Consider the following 24,276-nt stretch of genomic DNA (forward strand, 5'->3'; position numbering starts at 1 on the left):
GGGGCCAGAGACCCAGGTGAGTGTCGGCGCACCGAGCCCCCGCCCGCGACAGCTTTGGAGGAGTGCTGTCTGCATCCCCGCCCAGGGTCAGCTTTCCGCCCCGCCCAGGTCCAGATGCGCTCGGGCCGAGTAGCTCCGGTAATTCCCAGACCCCGTGTCTCCTGCGCCGCCTGACACCTGCACCCCGGGCCCCCGGCGATACCACCCCGTCAGACCTTTAGGGCCCCGCGGCCCTGGTTGTCCGCACCCTCCAGCAGCCACCGCGTGTCCTCCTTCAGGCCCCAAGGGTGCAGCGTGGGATTCCCTTCCAACGCGGTGTCCCCTTGCTCGCCCGCCAGAGACTCCCTCCCGGCGTCTTGGGGGACACCCGGCAAGGAGCTAAGGCCCGCTGTGTGAGGCACAGAGTCGAGGGGTCGAGGCAGCGCGGCGGCGGAGGACGCGAAGGCGGGAGGGCAGGCCTGGCTGGAAGCGGACCGTGGCGCTGGAGTCGTCGGATGTCCCCCCGCGATCTGCTTCGAGGTGGATCAGACCCCACTGTAGAGGAGGCTGGAGACGCTGGAAGCTCAGGACACCTCGCTCATCTAGGGAGCCCGAGATGCGGCCCAGCTAGGCTGCGCGGTGGCCTTGGGCACAGGGTGCCGTGGGTGGCAAAACCCTCCGCTGGGTTTCCCAGGACGCAGGGAAAACAGGGACGTCCGGGTGGGGCGCCCGACGCCCTCCCGCGGGCCCTGGCTCCCGGCTTCGCTTCCCCGCGCGGAGGCTGATGCGGGGAAGACCAGGACCCCCTGTACCCCACGTGCCCTCGCTCGGAGGAGCGATGATCAACGTTCAGAGATAATTAGAGGGGCCCCGAAATTCAGCGCCCGCGGTGGTAATACCCATGTTGGAGAAATCGGTCTCCCCTGGGACTTCCCCAATGTCTCCGCACTTTTGGAGATGAGGAGGGAGCAGGAGGCGGCCCGCGGGTGGCGCTAGAGGTTAGAGTGAAAAGACGGGAGCTCTGGGGGAAAAGGGGGCCAGGCTGGAGTTCCCTGTCTCTCTCCTGTGGTCTTAGGCCGCTCAGGTTGTAATTTAGAATTTAATGTAAAACAACCAGTTTGTGGAACTGTTTCACAAGTAGTGGAAGGGAGGGTCCTCTATTGGCACACGGGATTCTCCTCTAAGAAGTAACAGCCTGTTGGGAAGTGGTTGGTGAACTACTCGAACTACACCTATTTCTGCCTTTGGAGACAGTAGAGCCAGAAATCCTGGTCATTTGGCCAAGGACAGGAAGGCAACAGACCCAACCAGATCATTGAAGTCAGTGCCTCATCTCTCCCTGCGCCCCCTTCTGGAAGATTTCTAATTGCAAAGGCTTAGGAGATGGGAAGACCCTAAGGCCTTTCAGATCACCATCCCCATCACTGCAGGGGAGGAGGACAGTAGTACCTTCTTTGGGAAGCATGCCCCTGATTTTTCTTGTTTCTGTCAAGAAACAGCAGCCAGAACCATCGGTCTGCCAGTTAAGAGATCTTCAGAATGTCCTCACAGTGTTAAACACACTGTCTCTGTAGACATGACAAGTTTTCTGGTGGCTGCCCTGCCTAGGAGTCCTAAATAGGACTGGTCCTCTTCCTCGCATCTTTAACCCATACCCTTTTCCTTTATTCTCAAACGTGGCCCCACTGCTTACTTTGCGGGTAGCTCCCCATCCTTCCTCTGTCAGATTTTCAGGCACACCTGTTTTCCTTCCTCTGGTCCCCATAGGAGAGGTGTCCCTGCTTCATCATGTCCATCTCTCCTTGCTTCTCTTTAGCAGCCCAGCCTCCCAAAGGTTTGTCTCTGTCGGCTGTTGATGTCCCTTTTGTCTGGAGAACACTCTAGTGGGGCCCAGATAGGCATCCACCCCTAGGACTCCGCTGAAACTGCTCAGACACAGTCTCCAGTGGCCTCTGTCTCCCCGAGTCCAACGATAGCTCTTCCTCATGTTGCTCAGCTCTCAGCAGCTCCCGACACTTTCCAGAATCAACACCCTCTTCCCACCGGCTTCTGAACACTGTCCTCTGGTTTACCTCCACTTCTGCAGCTCCTTCTCGGACTCAGCTCTATTCCAGGCCCTTTCCTCCCTCTTTTTGCTTGGATTACTGGCCCTTAACTCACGGTTTCTCAGCCTCATCACTATTGGAATATCGGGCTAGATAATTCTGTGCCGTTCTGTGCACTTTAGGATGTTTAGAAGCATCTCTGACCTCAACCCACTAGATGTTGGCAACACTGCTCTGCTGAGACAACCGAAGCTGTCTTAAAACATTGCCAACTGTTGCTTGTGGGGCCAAGTCACTCCTGATTGAAAATGTCTGCATTAACTAATGACTCTGTCATCTTTATCATCCATTTGGATGTCTTCCTCTCCAATACCTCGTGTCTCATGCTAATTTATTATCTTCTACATGAGAGCGGCCTCCAGCAGATGAGAGCTCCTCTAGTCCCCACAGCCATTGAGGAAGTAGGAACTTTGGTCCTGCAATCACAAGGAACTGAATTCTGTCAGTAGCAGGAATGACCTCGGAAGAGGAGTGAAACCCAGATGCAATAACCAACACTTCATTTTAGCCTGAGCAGAGAAGCTGCCATACTTTGCTTGACGTTTGACCTAAAGAATGTGAGATAGTGAATGGGCATTGTTTTGAGCTGTTAAGTTTGTGGTAATTTGTCACAGAGCAAAAAATAAAATAAAAAATTTTAAAAAGCCCTTAAAGATAACAACTCCAAAACCCAAAGGGGCATGTCATCCCAGTTTAGTACCCTACCTTTGTGGTCAGAAGGAGGTTCTCACTTCTCATGGGGGTTGTGACTCCCCCGAGAAAAGCCCTGCTCTGCCCTGACTTCTCACCATCTCCTGTGTTAGAACTCCACACAGCCACTGATGTCCAAGGCTGATTAGTGAGGTCTACGTAACTTTTTTTAAACATTCAAGACTGGAGAGAACTCGAGGGTTTTTCTGTCATTGAATAGATCATTTACAACATCAACAAAAGCCGTCCTTGACTTCTGCAATTCTGTCTACAAAATAATTAGCTATGGGTTTACAGTTCCTCCCTCTAGAAGGGGTCGGGTCAGGGGTAACTGTGGCCAAGAGCCTAGACCCAGGTCAACTGGATTTTGGCTTGAGCCTTGCCTCCATCAATGAGAGCTTAAGTCGATGATTCCACCTCTGAGTTCCATTTTTTCTAGCGCCTGTGAAGTGCTTTGAGGTATTAGGTTTCTCAATGAACATACATATCCTAGTTCATAACCAGAATTTACCTCAAACTCTTATCACTTAGAGAAAAACTGAAGCAACATTCAGACTGTGCAGACTTCCAACCTTTTTTCAGCTGACAAATGAAGAAGGTGAGAGCTTTAGCTGCAGATAGACCTGGATTCAAATCCTGGCTCTGGTCCCAAACACCTGTAGGTGTAGTCTGCTTGACTTTTCCAAGTCTTAAGTTTTTCTCTCTGCAGAGTGGGCCTAATACTGCCCAGTTAATAGGTTATTAGAAAGACTAAATGAACCATGCGTGCCAAACACGCATAAGCAATAAGTGCTTACAGTATAGGATCTACTGGCATTTTCTCTGTGTCATTCAATCATTCACTGGTTTGGAGATCATATCCTGAGCTTATGGTTTGTCTCCCTACATGTTAAATACACTTTCATACCTAAAAGTGTCATCCACATTCTTAACATGAAACTGAGGAAAGGTTTTATTACAATGTTTTCTCCATTTTAGCTTTTTTCTTTTCAAATCAGAATCCAATGTGCTCACAAGAGCTGACTTGTACTTGTCAGGTCCCTTCAGTTTCTTTTGTTCTAGAACAGCCCCTTGGGCAATTACTGCAGCCATGAAATTAAATGACACTTGCTTCTTGGAAGGAAAGTTATGACCAAACTAGGCAGTGTGTTAAAAAGCAGAGACATTACTTTGTCAACAAAGGTCTGTTGAGTCAAAGCTATGGTTTTTCCAGTAGTCATGCACAGATGGGAGATTTGGACCACAGAGAAGACTGAGCACTGAAGAATTGATGCTTTCGAACTGTGGTGCTGGAGAAGACTCTTGAGAGTCCCTTGGACTGCAAAGAGATCAAACCAGTCAATCCTAAAGGAAATTAATCCTGAGTATTCATTAGAAGGACTGATGCTTAAGCTGAAGCTCCAATACTTCGGCCACTTGATGTGAAGAGCCCCTGATTCTGGGAAAGACTGAGGGAATGAGGAGAAGGGGACAACAGAGGATGGGACAGTTGGATGGCATCATTGCCACAATGGACATGAGTTTGAGCAAACTCTAGGAGATAGTGGAGGACAGGGAAGCCTGTTGTGCTGCAGTTCATGGGATCACAAAGAATCGGACACGACTGAGCAACTAAACAACGATAAGAACAGCCCCTACCTCGCTGCTCTCAAATTGCTTGTTTTTAAATGCCTTCAGGCGTTGACTCTTTGCAAAGATCAGTCCCACCATCTGGATGTGTCTGTTTTCTCCTGCTGATGTTTAACTTATTACCATATTCCCTCCATTTCCTTTATATAGAAGTTAGGTCTCAACATTGGTGCAGATTCAGGTTACATGGATTTTCCACATCGCATCAGGAAGCACACGATGCCAGGTTGGTCCTCTCTCGCTGACTCTGAGCTTTTTTGCATGTTCAGTTGCGCAGTCGTGTCCGATTCTTTGCAGCCCCATGCACTGTAGCCCACCAGGATCCTCTGTCTCTGGAATTTTCCAGGCAAGAATACTGGAGAGTTACCATTTCCTACTCCAGGGGATCTTCTGGACCCAAGGATCGAATCTGTGTCTCCTGAGTCTCCTGCATTGGCAGGTGGATTCTTTACCATTGAGCCAACTCTGAGTTTGATCACTGGGCTAAAGGAGTGACTCTGGAAATGCAGTTGGGAACTAACCCATGGGGTGATGCTTGGAGATGATAAATTTCCCTGGTGGTCCAGTGGTTAGTGCTCACGTGCGTTCACTGCTGTAGCCTGAGTTCAGTCCCTGGTGGGAGAACTAAGATCCTACAAGCCACACAACACGCCTCCCCCCACACCAAAAACAAAAACAAAAACACCCAACTCCGTGTGTAAAGTTGTCCTTCCCAGGTGAGAATTGCTATTGATTTTCCTTTCCATTGATGGTTGCTAGCTAAATCAACTCTGTTGGAAGTTGCAAAATATAAATTTTCTCATTCTGTCATTCTTTTACATTCATTGTCTCATTTTTCTGTAAAACAGAGCTTTCTGTCACCAACTGAATTTATCTAGTTTCCCTGCTGCTGCTGCTAAGTCGCTTCAGTCATGTCCGACTCTGTGCGACCCCATAGACAGCAGCCCACCCGGCTCCCCCATCCCTGAGATTCTCCAGGCAAGAACACTGAACTGTATATTAAAAAGACCAGAAAATTGCGTGGTTTTTTCTGTTTATTGATCTATTTTAAGATTATGGTGTTGCTAAAGCAGTCATCTTAATTGGAAACAGTGTTTTCATTTTGCTTCATGGCTTTCCCTGTGAGTAGCATTATGGACTCCTAAATGTTTACATATTTAATATTTTAATAAATTATCATTATTTTTGTGATATTTATATTGTCCAAAACTGAGGCATTGGAAGCCCCTTGGAGCCAGTCTCTGTATCCTTTTGTTATGGCCCCAGCAGGCTTTGAACTTTTTTTGCTGTTTGATACAAGCAGGTCTGGGATTATTTTGTACTTTCCTGACCTAGATCTGTAATCAGCTATTTCTCCAGGGGGCCTTGGTTCCTTTTTAGAAGGAATAGTACTAAGAAACTAAAATACATGCCATAGGATATTTTGGTGGAAAAGGGATAGCATTGCTTATAGAGTTTTCAATGGGCAAATATAGGAAATGCATTTTAAAAAATCATGGTTGATATACTTCTTATGAAAGTTTAACTCTTACAAGATTTTTTCTTTTTTAAAAACTTTTACTCTATACCTGTGTCTTCTTTCTCTTACACTGGAGATCTGATTCCTAGTAACTTTAGCACAATTAATTCTTGCTTGATCTCACAGCTTACCTCTGTGGTTTCCAATACCATATCTGTATCATTATTAATAGAGAAACTATTGAATGATTTCTCTGAGCTCTTTTTATCCTTAAAATACATGCAGCCATGAAATTAAAAGATGCTTACTCCTTGGAAGGAAAGTTATGACCAACCTAGATAGCATATTCAAAAGCAGAGACATTACTTTGCCAACAAAGATCCATCTAGTCAAAGCTATGGTTTTTCCAGTAGTCATGTATGGATGTGAGAGTTGGACTGTGAAAAAAGCTGAGCGTCGAAGAATTGATGCTTTTGAACTGTGGTGTTGGAGAAGACCCTTGAGAGTCCCTTGGGCTGCAAGAAGATCTAACCAGTCAGTTCTAAAGGAGATCAGTCCTGGGTGTTCTTTGGAAGGACTGATGCTAAAGCTGAAACTCCAATACTTTGGCCACCTGATGCGAAGAGTTGACTCTTTGGAAAAGACTCTGATGCTGGGAGGGATTGGGGTCAGGAGGAGAAGGGGATGACAGAGGATGAGATGGCTGGATGGCATCACTGACTCGATGGACGTGAGTCTGAGTGAACTCCAGGAGATGGTGACAGACAGGGAGGCCTGGCATGCTGCAACTCATGGGGTGGCAAAGAGTCAAACACGACTGAGCAACTGAACTGAAGGAAGTATAGTGAAAGGAATATTTTATAAAGCCCCTTGAACATTTTCTTTTCTCTGTGAGGTCTGTTGATGTTTTGGCAGATTGTTGAGTTCATTATATTTTATTCCATGTATGTTTAAAGCCTGGAATTTGCTAAGAAGTTGGGAAGCACCTTGGTCATTAAACTACACAATGATTATTTTCTTTCCTGTATGTATTTCGTAAATAGATGTGGTAGAATTCATATGGGGGTTTCTTGAATGTTAAAAGTTATGGGAATACACTGTTAGTGGCACTGTAAACTGGAGCAGCCACTATGGAGAACAGTATGGAGGCTATGGAGGTTCCCACTCCTGGGCATGTATCTGGAGAAAACCATGGTCTGAAAAGATGCAGGCATCCAGCTTTTCACTGAAGCACTGTGTAGCCAAGATATGGGAGCAACCTGAGCGTCCATTGTCAGAGGAATGGACAAAGAGGATGTAGTACATATTTACAACGGAATATTACGCAGTCATGAAAAAGCATGAAATAATGCCACTTGCAGCAACATGGATGGGCCTAGAGAGTGTCATACTGAGAGAAGTAAGTCAGACAAAGGAGGAGAATTATTGTGTGACATCCTTTATATGTGGAATCTAAAAAGAAATGATAGAAATGAACTTATTTACAAAACAGGAAGAGATTCACAGGCTTTGAAAACAGATTTACAGTTGCTGGTGGGGAAGAGATAGTTAGGGAGTTCGGGATGGTCATGTACACAATGCTATATTTAAAACTAGTAACCAACAAGGACCTGTTGTTTAGCACACGGAACTCTACTTGATGTTATGCAGCAGCCTGGATGGGGGTGGGTTTTGGGGTAGAATGGATGCATGTATATGTATGGCTGAGTCAAGCTGTTCATCTGAAACTATCACAACATTGTTAATTGACTATGTTGTTGTTTAGTCATTAAGTTATGTTCAGCTCTTTGCAACCCCATAATTGGCTATACCTCAATATCAAATTAAAAGGTCAAAAGAAAAAGAAAGTAATGGCAACCTTTGGGATCATGTAAGGCACCCCACTCCAGTACTCTTGCCTGGAAAATCCCATGGATGGAGGAGCCTGGTGGGCTGCAGTCCATGGGGTTGCTAAGAGTCAGACACGACTGAGCGACTTCACTTTCACTTTTCACTTTCATGCATTGGAGAAGGAAATGGCACCCCACTCCAGTGTTCTTGCCTGGAGAATCCCAGGGATGGGGGAGCCTGGTGGGCTGCCGTCTCTGGGGTCACACAGAGTCGGACACGACTGAAGCGACTTAGTAGCAAGGATGTTCTAATTTTCATAGTAATATTAATTATCTTGTATCTCTGCAGAGAGGCAGATACTGTCAGACTGAGTGGGACCATGCTAACAGTGGTTGATTTTGATGGCAAGGAACTGTCCGATGGATTCAGGTTTGAATCCTGGTCCCGTCAATTATTAGCTATTTGATTCTGGATGAGTTAACCTGGGCTTTTATTTTCTTCATCAGTAATAGAATAATACTAACCATCTCCCAGGTCCTTCCATCCCCACTGGGGCAGAATGACATCACGCATATAAAGCACTGTGCACGTGTCCTGGCAAAAATACATGGCAGTGAATGTTACTAGGGCATCAAATAATAGTGCTTTTTCTCTCTTCACTAGTTTTTTTTTTTATTTTTTAAAATAACGAATATTCCCTTCCTTCATTGTAGCAAACAAACAGCAAACTACAATATGCTTGGTGGGACAATGATTTTATTCTCTTTAGAATCACGTAATGACTTTGTTTATTCATCTGGCCTCTTCCCTCTGTAATTATGTGACTGTACTGCCATCTAGTGAAAAGTTTTAGAGTCTATTTCCTCAAGTAGCCCCATTTCATAGAGAAAAATCCCATGTTTATGTTGCAAAATGGCTTCAGTTCCATTGCTTCCTTGTTAGAAAGGTAGCAAAATAAACAAGAGGAAATAATAAGATTCAGAACGCACAGTCGTCACCAAAGATGTTTTCAGATGGAAAAAGCAAGGAATACGGACACGACTGAGCGCCTTCACTTTCACTTTTCACTTTCATGCATTGGAGAAGGAAATGGCACCCCACTCCAGTGTTCTTGCCTGGAGAATCCCAGGGACAGGGGGAGCCTGGTGGGCTACCATCTATGGGGTCACACAGAGTCAGACACGACTGAACTGACTTAGCAGCAGCAGTAACCTACACTTCTCAAGGTTTTTTAAACATATTTTTTATGTTTGTATTAATTTTAATGTCAATTTTCATGATCATTCTCTTGAATATTTTTAACATAATAGATACACGTGACTTTTTAACGAGTGAAGACATTTTATTGACGAGAGAGACCTATTTAAGTACCATGAATATTCCTTTGATTTTTTTTTTTTAAATGAGTGAGACACTGGGAATGAGTATAACGTCACACCGATCGTGACGCTAAGCCCGTCCAGTGTAGTGGTGACAGCAGGAGTGTCTGGGACCCAGCGAAACAGAGCTCCCGTCTGGGTCGTGCCTCTCCCGTCTCGAGTGACATTTGGTGGGCAGAGTCCCCGTCTGAGCTTCATCTGTAAATGGCCAGGTTGGAAGAGAGGGTCTGTCATCTTCCATCTGTTGGATCCTTTAATCCTTGGCTACTGGTTTCTGAAAGTGTGGCCTGCTCCTTATGGCTATGACCAATGGTGTGAATATCTAAGTCATACATTTCCTACGAAATGTGTATGGCCACACACACAAAATAGATCAGGTTGGCGACTAAGATGCTCCCAACTAATGGATGGGACATTTCTGCTCCTTCTTTGCTTCCCGCCCAGCTGTAACTCTGAGCTGCATCTCGTAATGACTAAAGGTCAGAAAATCATTTTCTTTTCAATTTCTCATCTAGTTTATTTCTTAACCTTAATCTATGTCCCCTGATCCCTGACCACTCTGGTTCAGGACTGAAGTGTTCATGTTAGTCGCTCAGTCGTGTCCAACTCTTTGCGACCTCATAGCCTTCCAGTCTCCTCTGTCCCTGGGATTCTCCAGGCAAGAATACTGGAGTGGGTTGCCATGCTCTTCTACAGGGGATCTTCCCGACCTGGAGATTGAACCCTGGTCTCCTGCATTGCAGGCAGATTCTTTTCTGTCCCAGCTGAATCGGACCAGCAAATGCAGAAGGGCAAAGGGGCTGGGTTTCCGGCTGCTTCTCCCCGAGATGCAGATGGAGATGCTGTGAACGTTGAAAGGAACAGTGCCATTTATCCATCACCAGCACTTGGTCTGTCTAGGGGCCACAGAGAGAAGGTCCAGCTGTCATTTCTGGAGACTGCTGCCCCTCGAAAAAGAGAGGTCTCCCAGACCTGGCTGATGCTCAGGCTGCTTTGGACTGTTCTCCCCTTCTGACCCAGGGTGTAAACCGAGGGTGCTTGTGCCGGGAACCAGAAGGACACAAGAGCTCACACCTTACCTAAGCAGCAGGGAAATCAGCATTTAAGAGCGTGGGCTCTGAAGCTAGGAAGTCCTGGCTTTGACTCTGGGTCCCTGCCCTGTGCCTTTGCTTAAGATGCTAAACCTCTCTGAGTCTCATTATACTCGTGTGACATGCATATCACGATACTACCTGCTTCGCTGGGTCACGGGAGTGACTGCAAGCACCTGGTTAGTGCTTAACACATTGTGATTAAAGTCATGAATATACATATATATTATTAAATCAAATATATCAATATGAATAATGCAGTAATTACATCTTTATATTCCATTGCATATTTTGTTGTATGGTATACAATATATACCTATTGTATGAATATACTATTAATATATTAATTATTATATGCTATATAAATTTGGGCTTCCCAGGTGGCTCAGTGGGAAAGAATCTGCTTGCTGAGCAGATGACACAGGTTCGATCCCTGGGTTGGGAAGATTCCCCTGGAGGAGGAAATGGCAACCCACTCCAGTATTCTTGCCTGGGAAATCCCATGGATAGAGGAGGCTGGTGGGATGCAGTCTATAGGGTCGCAAAAGAATCGGATATGACTGGGCAACTGAGCACATTATATAAATTATTATACACTATATTATTAGGTAATATATTAGATTAAAATGTTGAATTAACTGTTTATGATAATATAGCATAATACTAAGATGTGAGAATTTATTGATGATTTATTTACTGGGTCAGTTTCCTGGGATTCCTGGCCCAAGGAGACCATTGTCCCATTTCCACGTAATGATTCCTTGTACCTCAGTCCTAAACCTCTGCCACTGGCATGTGTATGTCAATCAGATCAGTCTGGTTCTCCTCTCTTCTGTTGCCCTTTCCAAAACTGCAGCATTTCTCAGGGGTTATACCTGTAGAGCTTGCTTGCTCAGTATTTTTTAAACCTTTGGATTTCTGCACTTTGGTCAATTTTGCCTGTAGACTCCAGAGATGTGCTCTGGAATGGACTGGTTTTCTCACCTCATTCCCTCTGACTTCTTGGACTTCATCTGGAGGTCCCCTGTACCCACATCAGATCAAGCAGATTATCTGTGAGGATCTGGAATTGAATAAAAATGCTCTGAGTCCAGAGGGTTTCCAACCAGAACCCTTTCCTGTGCCAGGCACCGCTTTCGCTCTAGTTAATGGCCGAGCATTGCTCTATGTTCATCAGATTCTCCCAGGGGCCGTTGGGAAAGAAGTCATTTTCTTTGGTGTTTTAGGAAGTCCCCTGGGTCTCTTGTTACCATTAGCTGCTTCTCACAGAACGGCAACTCTGCAGACATCTGTCCAGTGAGGTTGCACATCTGTACAGAATTGCATTTAAAAAAAAAGGAAACTGGTCTAATTACAAGACGATAATTAGCTGTGTGTCTCTCCAGGAGCATTGTAGAGGGTGGGGCATGGTTTGAGGTTGGTCCATTTACCCTGAGGCATCACTGGATGGGAGGGACCCACCTGGCCTACATAGGTTATGAGGAACCGGGCTGGTGGTCCAGCTTCCTTTCACACCAGGCCTGGCCTTTTCTGTTTTACTGGCACTTCTCTTACTTTAGAGATGCTCCTTAGGGACAGAGAGCCTGGTCAGGGAGGAGCATGGGCTGCCCCCACTACCCAGTTAGGCCACCAACCTTCCCAGTGCCATTGGGGACATCCCTTCAACTTTTCCCAGCCTCAGTTTCTCTATCTGTGAAACATGCCCTATTTCAGAGGGGTTTTGCAAAGGATGAAAAAAGCAATTGTAAAAGCACTTTTAATGTGCTGTCCAAGACTGTGCTTTTCCCCCACCACCAGAGAAAGAAGTCAGTGTTGATCGTTAAGTCGTGTCTGACTTTTTGTGACCCCATGAACTGTACCCCGCCGGACGACTTCTGTTTATGGAATTCTCCAGGCAGGAATACTGGAGGTGGGTTGCCATTCCCTTCTGCAAAGGATCTTACCAACCTGGGTCTCCTGCATTGCAGGCAGATTCTTTACCATCTGAGCCACCAGGGAAGCTCTGAAAAGTAAATATGCACACCTTTTAAAAAGAAATCATATTCAATGAAACTTTTACAAAACCAGCAGCATTTTAAAGGTCTACACTTCTTAGCACTTATTTATAAAAGAAGAAAATGTAAAACTAACTTCAGCATGATGGGTTTAATTTCTCCTTAGAAACCAATGTGGTTGCAGTGATCAGGGCTGGTTACTTTTAAAAACTAACAAATATTTGCTATTTAGAAAGCACATATTGTCTGTAGTACTCATTTATACTTCTTCCCCTTTAGGTTTTTTGTCTGTTCTTTCCTTCTTCCAGGAGACAAGCCTTCAGGAGCAGCTTTCCCTTTCAAGCACTGTTTCAGCTGTTGTTCAGTCGCTCAGTCGTGTCCGACTCTTTGTGACCCCATGGACTGCATCGCGCCAGGCTTCCCTGTCCTTCACCAGCTCCCAGAGTTTGCTCAAACTCATGTCCATTGAGTCGGTGATGCCATCTGACCGTCTCATCCTCTGTTGCCCCCTTCTCCTCCTGCCCTCAATCTTCCCCAGCATCAGGGTCTTTTTCAGTGAGTCGGCTCTTCATATCAGGTGGCCAAAGTATCGGAGCTTCAGCTTCAGTATCAGTGATGGACAGGGAATAAATAAATAAATATTTATTTATCCTTCCATTAAATATTCAGAGTTGATTCAGTGTTTCAGTGAGCTGCAAATGGGAGGTTGAACAGGCAGAGGAAGGTAAGAGCTGCTGTATTTCGGATGGTGCCTCCAGCCAAGACGGGGCTGGGGCAGCTGCAAGCCCTGCCAGGAGCACCCGTGGCCATGGCAGGTGGGCTGAGCTCTTTCCATGGAGTTGGGGGCCAGTAGAACATGACTCTTGGAACCCCGCTCAAGAGAGCAGAGACACTGAACCGTGGGCTCAGATGAGCACTGGCTCCAGCAGGGATGTGACGGCTTTCTGCAGCTCCTGATGTATTGTAGCACCACCTTTATGTCATTAGTTTGTTATCTAATTCTCTGTTAATCCTCTCTGTTCATAATACCTGGAGTAGTCTCTGTCTCCTAATTAGACACTGATACTGGAAGAGTTCAATTCAGTTCAGTTCAGTTGCTCAGTCGTGTCCAACTCTTCGCGACCCCATGGACTGCAGCATGCCAGGCCTCCCTGTCCATCACCAACTCCCAGAGTTTACTCAAACTCACGTCCATTGAGTCGGTGATGCCATCCAACCATCTCATCCTCTGTCGTCCCCTTCTCCTCCCGCCTTCAATCTTTCCCAGCATCAGGGTCTTTTCCAATGAGTCAGCTCTTCACATCAGTGGCCAAAGTATTGGAGTTTCAGCTTCAACATCAGTCCTTCCAATGAACACCTAGGACTGATCTCCTTTAGGATGGACTGGTTGGATCTCCTTGAAGTCCAAGGGACTCTCAAGAGTCTTCTCCAACACCACAGCTCAATATGGTGCTAATTGTTTGATTATTTGCTGTTGCTGTGTTACTGTTAATGGTATGATTCTGAATCTGTGTGTGTGTGCGTGCACACTCAGTCATTCAGTTGTGTCTGACTCTTTGTGACTGCAAGGACTGCAGCTCTCCAGGCTCCTCTGTCCATGGATTCTCCAGGCAACAATACTGGAGAGGGTTGCCATGTCCTCCTCCAGGGGATCTTCCCAACCCAGGAATCGAACCTGAGTCTCCTGTGTCTCCTGCATTAGCAGGCATATTCTGAATCAGTGCTATCAGCAAAAATGATAATTCTTCTCATCTGGATGTCCTTTGGAACATACAAAACAACCTTACAGATGTTGTCTCATTTGAATTGTTCTGGTAGTCCACGAGACAGGAAAAGTGGGTGGTCTTCTTACCTTTATACAAGTAAGGAAACAGACCAGAGGTGGTTCCGTCAAGTCCCTGATCTGTAAATCTCCTGCTGCAGGGTTGGTTCACCTCTCTGCAGCTGAGGTGTGGTACCCAGAGGCTGATGTGCTACTGTTCATGTACGCTCCTCGAGAAAGCAGTCCCAGAGGGAGAAGGTGATTCTCCACTTTAAACTTCACAGCCTCCTCCACACTTGATTGCACAATGCCCTTGGGATCGTTTATTTTTCCTCAAGGCTTGACCATGGTCATCACTTTAACGAGGTAGCAGCTGCATGAAATGTGCAAGGCTGTGCCAGTTTCTGTGATTTTTTTTCCTTATCCACACATCCTAGTTCTCATAAATTACCACAAGACCACGTGTTAATTCTCAGTCACTGGGAATTTACCCAATACCTACTGTAGGCCAAGATCTGCTAGGTTCTGGAAGGCATGACACTGTTGAGAAGCCTGCAAGCCCGTGAGGAAGATCTGAGGTAAGCGTCTAACTGCAGTGTAGGGCAGCAAAGGATTGGAGGGTGCAAGGGTGTCATATTGACTCACTGTGGAGACATGATGTTGGCAGGGTCATGGGGGCAAGAACAAGGAAGCAGGGAGAGAGACAGCACAAGTACGAAGACAGAAAAACCTAGGCCAAAACTTTGCCGTGGATGAGGACAGCTCAGCTTGTTACGGTGAGATGTATATGCACTAATGTAATACTTGTGTCTCTAACCCAGGAGTTTTATAAGGTCCTCAAGTTGAGCTGGAGGTGGACCTGCCTAAGAAGATATCAAGACTTCTTCTCTGATTCAATTTGTGAGTTTTTTTTTCTGTTTTTGGTAAAGGTTATTGCTATATGTACAGAAAAGCCCACGAATCAGGTGTACAGATTGACAAACTTTCAGGGTGAATTCGTCTATGCCATCAGCACCCAGAATGTTACAGCATGATAGAGAATTCCAGAAGGCCCTCCTGTCCTCAGTCGAGACTGCGCCTTTTGGGGAGTAACCAAGACTCCTAATTTTGATAAGTGTCCCTGGTTCTGACCGTTACATAAACGCTAACATCAGCATCTGCTGTTTTATCTAGTTCCTTCATTCAACAATTATTTTTTATTGGTGAAATTCAGCTATCTTGTTGCAAGGACCATAGCTCGTTCATTCTTCCTTTTTTTCTGTAGCATATTCCACTGTGTGACCATACCAAAATTCATTTACCCATCTCTCCTCTTGGTGGATAGTCTTATCGTTTCCAGTATTTTGGCTATTAGATATAGTGCCCGTATGGACACCGTAGACAAATCTCTGAGTGTAAATGTGTATGAATTTCTAGAGTAAAATTACAGACTCAAGAGGTACATATATGTTCAGATTTATTATCTATTGACAGTTTTCCAAAGTGGTTGTGCAAATTTATATACCAGCCCCATCTGAAATTTCTAATTGCCCTGGTCCTCACCAACCCTTGATACATCCAACTTTTCATTGTATTGGCTCAGTACCCTTGGGTGGATGGTAGATGTAGGGTAGGTTTGTTTTTAAGATGCATAGTGGTTCGGTTCATAAATGAAGTATCTTGCCCTGAACCCCAGTAATTTAGATTGGCAGCGGACTTTCTTTCTCTGGATCACATCACTGAATTTTCAAACCTCTGACTTTTTCTTCCCTGATCGCTCATATTTCTAAAATGAGAGCTTCTTATAGCCTGATGTAACCAAATACCCTAACACAGACCCCCAAATCCAAGTTCTGGAGGAATATTTTTTTTTCCACATACATGCTTTTATGTGAAGAAGAAGTTTAGCAAAAGTGAAATGTAAGATGTGAAAAGCTAGTCAGAAATGTCTTCAGACCATTTTTCATTTCTGCTGCCATTTTGATAGAGAAAGACCGTGAATCCTTTTTGTATCTGTCTACCTGTGGAAGAGTAACATGGTGATGCTAAGTGGCATCACTTTCTGGCTAGGGATTCAGTTCAGTTCAGTCGCTCAGTTGTGTCCAACTCCTTGTGACTCCACAGACTACATACAGCATGCCAGGCTTCCCTGTCCATCACCAACTCCCAGAGTTTACTCAAACTCATGTTCATCGAGTCGGTGATGCCATCCAACCATCTCATCCTCTGTCGTCCCCTTCTCCTCCTGCCTTCAATCTTTCCCAGCATCAGAGTCTTTTCAAATTAGTCAGTTCTTCACATCAGGTAGCCAAAGTATAGGAGTTTCAGCTTCAGCATCAGTCCTTGAAATGAATATTCAAGACTGATTTCCTTGAGGATGGACTGGTTGGATCTCCTTGCAGTCCAAGGGACTCTCAAGAGTCTTCTCCAACACCACAGTTCAAAAGCATCAATTCTTCAGGGCTCAGCTTTCTTTATAGTCCAACTCTCACATCCATACATGACTACTGGAAAAACCATAGCTTTGACTAGACTGACCTTTGTTGGCAAAGTAATGCTTCTGCTTTTTAATATGCTGTCTAGGTTGGTCATAACTTTTCTTCCAAGGAGCAAGTGTCTTAATTTCGTGGCTGCAGTCACCATCTGCTGTGATTTTGGAGCCCAAAATGTCTGTCACTGTTTCCATTGTTTCCCCATCTATTTGCCATGAAGTGATGGGACCGGATGCCATGATCTTAGTTTTCTGAATGTCGAGTTTTAAGCCAATGTTTTCACTCTCCTCTTTCACTTTCATCAAGAGGCTCTTTAGTTCTTCTTTACTTTCTTCCATAAGGGTGATATCATCTGTGTATCTGAGGTTATTGATATTTCTCCCGGCAATCTTGATTCCAGCTTGTGCTTCATCCAGCCCCGTGTTTCTCATGATGCACTCTGCATATAAGTTAAATAAGCAGGGTGACAATATACAGCCTTGACGTACTCCTTTCCCGATTTGGAACCAGTCTGTTATGAATCCTCCTCCACCATGACTTGTAACTAATCAAGTTACCTAACCTAAACTTTAACTTACTTATGAGTTAAATTGGGAATAAGTCAGCAGCAACCACCCATGGCATTTTATTTAAACATCAAACATGGTGACTCACTTAAGAGCATTTAGCATTTAGGACCAATTTCAGTAACTGGCCCTCAGTAAGCATTCAATATTTGTTAGTTTGTGTTCAAACTCTCCTTTTGGTGGGTTGCTGGATATTTTGGTATCTATTTTTTAAATTACTATAATAAACTTAAATATATTAATTTTAATCCTGCAGTAATTTTGTTTTTATTTGTTATTAAAGTAATGTGTGCATAATGCTAAAGATTTAAAGTGAAACTTTAAAATCTCCTCCCCCTCCAATTTTTTCAAAAGAAAAAAAACCATTAAAAATAAAAAGATAAAAAACAAGAGTACAAACAAAATCTTCTCACCTATCACCAATCTTATTCCCAGAGGTAATCACTTTTTTTTTTATTAAATGTATCTTTTATTTTTAAAAAAGTTTTTATTTTATATTAGAGTATAATTGATTAACAATGTTGTGTTAGTTTCAGATGTACAACAAAGTGGCTCAGTTATACATATACATGTATCTGTTCTTTTTCAAATTCTTTTCCCAGTTAGGTTGTTACAGGATGTTGAGCAGAGTTCCCTGTGCTGTACAGGAGGTCCTTGTTGGTTAGAGGTGAACACTTTTCATTCTCACCGTGTTAGATATTCTGAAGTTTCCTCTCTAACTCTAAATTACATGCCTGTACCAGTTTCCTTAAAAAATTTTTATTAATCAGAATAATATTATAGCAAAACCTATCTCCTTTCCCACTCACATGCTACATTCTGCTTCACAGAAATAATAGCTTTTAAGCACTCTTACCTGATTTTTAAAACATTGACCTCCACATTTCAAATAACATGCAGATAGTGTTACTACCCAATTCATCAATTTTCAGCTTTACCCATGGGCTTTAAGAGAGATGAAGTTTTGGTTCACTTATACCTAATCCTCCAACTCATTGCCCCGGTGTGGTCTCTTAATTTTTATTTAAATCATTTTCAGTGTTTTAGCTATTTTAATTATGTAAATATTACTCACTCTGACCAAGCAGAATGGTGTGATTATATTTTATTGTATGTACATTTTTATTTTTCCAAGTTAACAATTGCCTCAGCTTTTAAAATTTACATTGTTTTTCTTGAACAGCTGATTGAGTTTTCTAAACCTCCAGTACTTCCTCCAAGGCTTACTGGTACAATTTTTTACATAGTCTAACTCGTGAGATAATAAATTACCTAGCTTATAGTCTTTCTGGAATCCTTTTAATTAATTTCTCTAAACCTGGCTGTCTGCTGTTTTCATGGGAAATTTTGTCATTATCCTGGGAATTTCTTTTTTCTCTTTCCTTTTTGAATCTCCTGCTTTCTGTATCTCATATCTTTCTCTTTCTTGGATTATTCACTTCTTTGAATGTAGAATACTTCTTGTTGCTTCTCAAAAATGGTGGTTGGGAAGTACTTGCTTTTCAGAATTTCACCCTGTGAAATTTCTTCCTTCACTTTGATTAGTAGTCTATTGGAGTATAGATTTATATGTTGAAAATTATTTTTGCGTAGAATTTTGAAGATATTTTCCCATTATAATCCAGCTTCCAAAATTGCTGAGTTTCTTGATCCTTGGGCTGCGGTGTATTTTTCCCCTTCGAAATATACAAGCTCTTCATTCTGTTCTTGGGATTCTGAAGATTCATGATTATAGTCTATTTTCTCTGATTACCTTTCTATCCAGTGGCTCCTGTCCTTTTATTATGACAATAATCATATTGACATTGTTTTTAGATCATTTTATTCCATTCTTCTCTCCTCACTCTTTCTTTAATGCCTACTGGTCAGATGTTGGACATCTTAGATTGCTCTACTATTTTCTTGTCTTTTCTGTCCTATTAATTCTCCCTTTTCTTATTATTGTTCTATTTCTTGGGAGAATTCCTTGACTTTATGTTTCAATTCTTCTATTAATTTAAAAAATTTTTCATGGATCTTTTTAGTAACATTTTTAACCAGAGTACTTTCTTATTTTTTGACTGTTCCTTTTTGTAGCTTCTTGTTCTTGTTTAATGGATGCAAAATTCTCTCTTACCTCTTTTAGGATATTGGCTGTAATTCTTTTGAAACTATCTTCTTCATCCTGCATTGCCTCTACTTCCTCCAAATTCATTTAAACTTTTAAATGTTTTATTCATCTCCATATCTATCTTTCATGTTGGAATCTGTCATTAAAGGTTTACTTATCCTTGGCTGACCAATCATATCTGGGAGTAAGATAATAAAAATGTTGGTCAGTAGCTGCATGTGTGTGTATGTGTGTGTGTGTATGTGTATGCAGAAATCAGGGCATCTTTTGATTTGAACTCTGGATGTCAACTCAGAAAAAAATATGTTATGGAGCTGGGGAGGGAAGAGGACTTATGTCTCACTGTTCATTTTGTGGACTCCTAGTTAATCTCCCCGGTGTGACATTTTTCTCCCATCTTTCTATGTGTCTGATGTCCTTAGTCTGAGACCCTCTGGTTTAGTGTTCTTTCTTTTTTCTCTTACATTACACTTATCTAATTGTCTTTAAAAGAAAATACTAGCGTTATTTCTTCTATGAATAAATGTGCTCACAAACATTGGATGGTATACCTGGTCTCTCACATGGGCTTTTAAACAAACCATCCCTCTGCCTTTAGCTGCTTAGCCATCCCTGCCTTTCTCTGTTGTAAGTATTTTCTGTTAACATGTATTAACCTGTTCCCAACAACATGTTGAGTCTAAAGTTTTCTAAGGACTAATACTTGGGGACTGTATTCTCAGCATTTCCTGCATCCCAGTCCCTGCCTTAATCAGCCACCCTTTTATCCTTGCATATCTAAATTTCAAAACCTGTGAGAAGTTACAGAATTCCTAAAGCAATGGTTGAAACCAGAGCTTCTGACCTCTTCCCTTTAAAACAGCTAGTCCAGGCATTAGATCGAGACCTCTCTGAGTCAAGACTCAAAGCTTGTTTTACCATATTAAGTGACAGGCGAATAACTATGTGTGGGAACCAGAAGTGTATTGGCTGAGTGTCTGTGATCTTGGGTTAGGGTGAGGTGTAATTTCCCAGACACTTGAGTGTCGAGGAGGAGGAAATGAATGGAAAGACAATCCCCCTTGTGCTTTAGGGAAAGATTCTCCACCTGAGTCTCTGCAGGGCACCGCAGGGGTGCAGGTTAGAGGACGGCCTCTGGTTCTAAGGAAGCAGCTGACACTGCCTCCCAAGCACTAAACAGACCTGTTGGATACCTCTGGGGGGTCATTCCAGCATTTGTTCTTAATGAGCAGCTCCCCCTGCCTCAGCAAGAGCCAGCCCCAGGTAACGTAATCCTCAGGACACCTTCACAGATGACACAGAAAACCTGGGAACGGGAGGCTTGAACAAGGACACAGTTTAATTGTTCACAGTGAGCACTGCTCTTGGCTGGTGAGCCGACACCCCAGATGGCAGGACTCCGCCTGTCAGCAGCTAATCACTCAGAGGGCAAAAGAACCAGGGCTTCCCATCAAGTCAAAGCAGGATGGATGAACGTGCTTTCAAGAAGTTATCCTGGGGCCTAGAATCTGCGTTGAAGGAATCATCGTTTTATTTTCCAAGTCCCTTCCTTTAAGTGCAGAGGTGATCAGGTTACTAATTACAAAGGATAGTTGCAGTTCGGAATGAACAGCCCAAACCACCTTTGAACCTTTGTGGTATTAACTTCCTATAATGTGCTTGAGTGTCATTTTGCCAGAAGCTACAGCAGATTGAATCTCCAGGAAGGCTCTCCAGCTCTGTAACAAGCACTGACGACGCTTTAGTTGATAACAGTGTTGTTTCTAAAAGAGAAGGTCATGGGCTTAGTCTTTGCTTAAGCAAGGTGGATGTGCATTGTTCGGCCCCTTACAAAGCTGCTGCTTTCAAGAAAAAAAAAAAAAAATCAACAGCTGTATCATGTGTCCTGTACAGTAACTGGTGAAACAGCTGTCAAAACCCAGACTGGATCCTTCTGGTTCTGATTTTGTCAGAGGCATAACTGGAAAGCACGAGGTTTAATGCAGCATCCCCGAAGCCCTGGGCGGTGACCCCACCTTTCCTGTCCCCCGCTGCCTCGTAGAAGACGTGGCAGAACAAAGTCACTTTTTAGAAAGCTCTTTATTTATTCACCAAGTGTTATTTCTGTACGTTGCTTTTCAAAGAAGGGTTCATACATATTGCATAATTCCTTTAAATACTGAATTATTTTTTGTAAACAGAGAAAGAGATTTTAAAAAGTGTGTCTTATAGTAATTTTCCTGGTGAGCAAATGTACGTGAAATTACTGTGAAGGATGATGTTGTCAGAATGCATTTTACGGGTTTAAAGGCAAGTGTTAAAATATGTTTTTTTCACAGATGAGTCATATCCTTAATGTAAGAGATTGTTGCTACTTTTTTTCTTAGACTGAAGTCATTGGAGGGGGATTTGTGTTGGTAGAAATTTACTCTTCCCTTAAACTATGTTTTAAAATATGTCCTGTACACCTGTGAAGAGCAGACTCTTTGAAAAAGACCCTGATGCTGGGAAAGATTGAGCGCAGAAAGAGAAGGGGGCAACAGAGGACGAGATGGTTGGATGGTATCATCGACTCAATGGAGATGAGTTTGGGCAAGCTCCAGGAGGTTGTAAAGGGCAGGAAAGCCTAGCTTGTTGCAGTTCATGGAGTTGCAAAGAGTCAAACACAACTTAGTGACTGGACAATATCACCACCTTATAAAGTGGAGTGGTTTTTCATTGGTGTTTGATTAAAGTGCTGTTAATGATTCTTTCTGAAAACATATTTTTTTTAAGAAATAAAATATCCCAAATCATCAATATACACTTTCATCTCTTCACTGAAGTTTCAGAAAAAAAAAAAAAAAGGAAGCAGAGACATCTATATGAGAGTGTACATTCAAAATGAACAGGCAAGCCTAATTTTAGGACTATCAACCTTGACAGCTCCTTTTTAATCATTTGGTTTTGAACAGATATGCAAATAAAGGAGTCAGAAGTAAAAAATTCACAGCTTAGAAGTCACATCAGGGCTGAAATTGCTTGAGAGGTGCATAGATTTGTAATTCATTCATTACGCTCTGATTCCAGAAATCTATGGTTCTATTAAAAATGGAAAGCAGAAACCATGTATAATGGTCAAATCCATATGAATGACATGCTTGTTTGTAAATGTCAAATGTGAGGAGCCACAGACGTGCTCTCCACAGAAAAGCCTAGCCTTGCCTGTGGGTGGAGTGTCCACCCACCCCTTGGCACTGGGAAAATGAAGACTTAAATAAACGTAACCTTTAGCATCCTCCTACACAAGTCTTTAGGGGATAAGATGGCCTTTTTAAAAACACCATAACAGAGTCTTTTAAACTTGAACTTCTCCCAGTCTTCTTATTCCCAAGTCAGAATCGGTCATGTACTTTATACCAGTTGAGTAATGCTATGGTTTAACCTTGATACAAATAGAGGACATAAGAATCCAAAAGGTATATCGTCTAGGGATCGAATGAACCTCAAGATTCTACAGTTGTGTATAACATGAAAGTAGAAAGCACTTAGCCAGGTGAGCTCTGTGTTTTATCTTCTAGATGGAGCAGGACGCTGCGTGGCTGGCTGTTGTCCAGAGGCACTTTCATTAAATCACGGGTTCTCTGAGCCCTCAATGCTCAAGATATGGTGCCATGCAAGCCATTCATCTTCCAGGCTAGTAAACCATCGTATGATCAATTCCTCTGCAAAGGATGGTCATAAACATTTTTCAGAGGTAACTGCAGAATTCCCATTTCATGAAACATCATGAAGTGATGCATTATGATCAATGTTTAATCAAAGGCAGGGATTAAAATATACAGCCCAGGCGTGTCATGGCTGAGGAGGTGCCTCTGAAATGCTGGTGCTAAGCAGACACGAAGCAGGTCCAGCCGAGTTGCCAATGGGCCTGGCCATCTCCATCATGCAGCTTCTGTGAAATGACTTCAGGCTTTATCTGGCACGTCCTCCTCCTCACTCCTCCCACCCCATTCCACCCAGCTGGCCCTTGTCCTGTGAAAACTTCACACTTGCATTAACTCATATCTCTGCTGGAATTCTCTGGCCATCAGGTTTGAACTCACCAGGCAGGAGGACTGAGCCACCCACATAGAACCAGGACAGAAAGGATGCTGGATGCCTCAGAGACAGCGGTCCAAGAGGATGCTCTGGGCTGGCTGCATGCTCCAGGGCCAAGTAGTAGCATTTCTCTCTCTCTCTCTCTCAAGTCTCTCCCAACTCTTTGTGACTCCATGGACTATAGGCCACCAGGCTCCTCTGTCCATAGAGTGCCCCTGGCAAGAATACTGGGAGCAGAGAGCCCCTTCTCCAGGGGATCTTCCCAACCCAGAGATGGAACCTGGGTCCCTCGCACTGCAGGCTGATTCTTTAAGATCTGAGCCACCAGGAAGAAGCCCATTTCTTTCTCTATGACCTTTGAAAATAGGAGAGGTATAGGAGTGGATGTTCTAGAAGCCTCTTCAAGTTCTAGGGTGTTGACGTCTCATTACTACTCAGCTTCATCATAGAGAAGCCTGGACAGAATGTGCATACCTCATTATTCACATGGCACCATGTCGGGGGCTCTCATATCACTCTGTTGGGTGCCAGTCTCCCTTGAGGTTTTATGAATAACCTTATAATATGGGGGGAAAGGGCATCCCAGGTGGCTCAGTGGTAAAGAAGCTGCCTGTAATGCAGGAGACTCAGGTTCGATCCCTGGGTCGGGAAGATCCCCTGGAGGAGGGCGCAGCAACCGACTCCAGTATTCTTGCCCGGAGAATCCCATGGACAGAGGAGCCTGGTGGGCTGCAGTCCATGGGGTCGCAAAGAGCAGGACACGACTGAGCAACTGAACAGTAAGAACAAATGGGGAATGAAGAAAACAATAGTGCCTGGTAAAGCACTCTGATTTCAGAGGGGTTTCCGGGAGGAGGGAGACTTGCCTTAACAGACAGGACTTGAACATATACAGGAGCTGATGAATGTTGCCAATTTCAGAATTCCCAGCTCCTGTGGAGTGAACGGCTCGCTCTGCTCCCACTCTCCAAAATCAGCCAGTGGAAGTGATCGTCTTTTGATGGGATCATTTCTGGCAGCCAGGATGCCCTTAACTCACCTCTCACTGTCAGCAAACACTCGTTTTCTCTTTTTCTTTTCCTGTTCTTTCTTCTTCCTTCCAAGTGACACACACACAGCTGCCCTTGTGATGGGCATTTCCTTCACGCAACC

The sequence above is a fragment of the Bos indicus x Bos taurus genome, chromosome 26 (genome assembly GCF_003369695.1).
Source record: "Bos indicus x Bos taurus breed Angus x Brahman F1 hybrid chromosome 26, Bos_hybrid_MaternalHap_v2.0, whole genome shotgun sequence".
In the NCBI taxonomy this organism is placed as follows: Eukaryota; Metazoa; Chordata; class Mammalia; order Artiodactyla; family Bovidae; genus Bos; species Bos indicus x Bos taurus.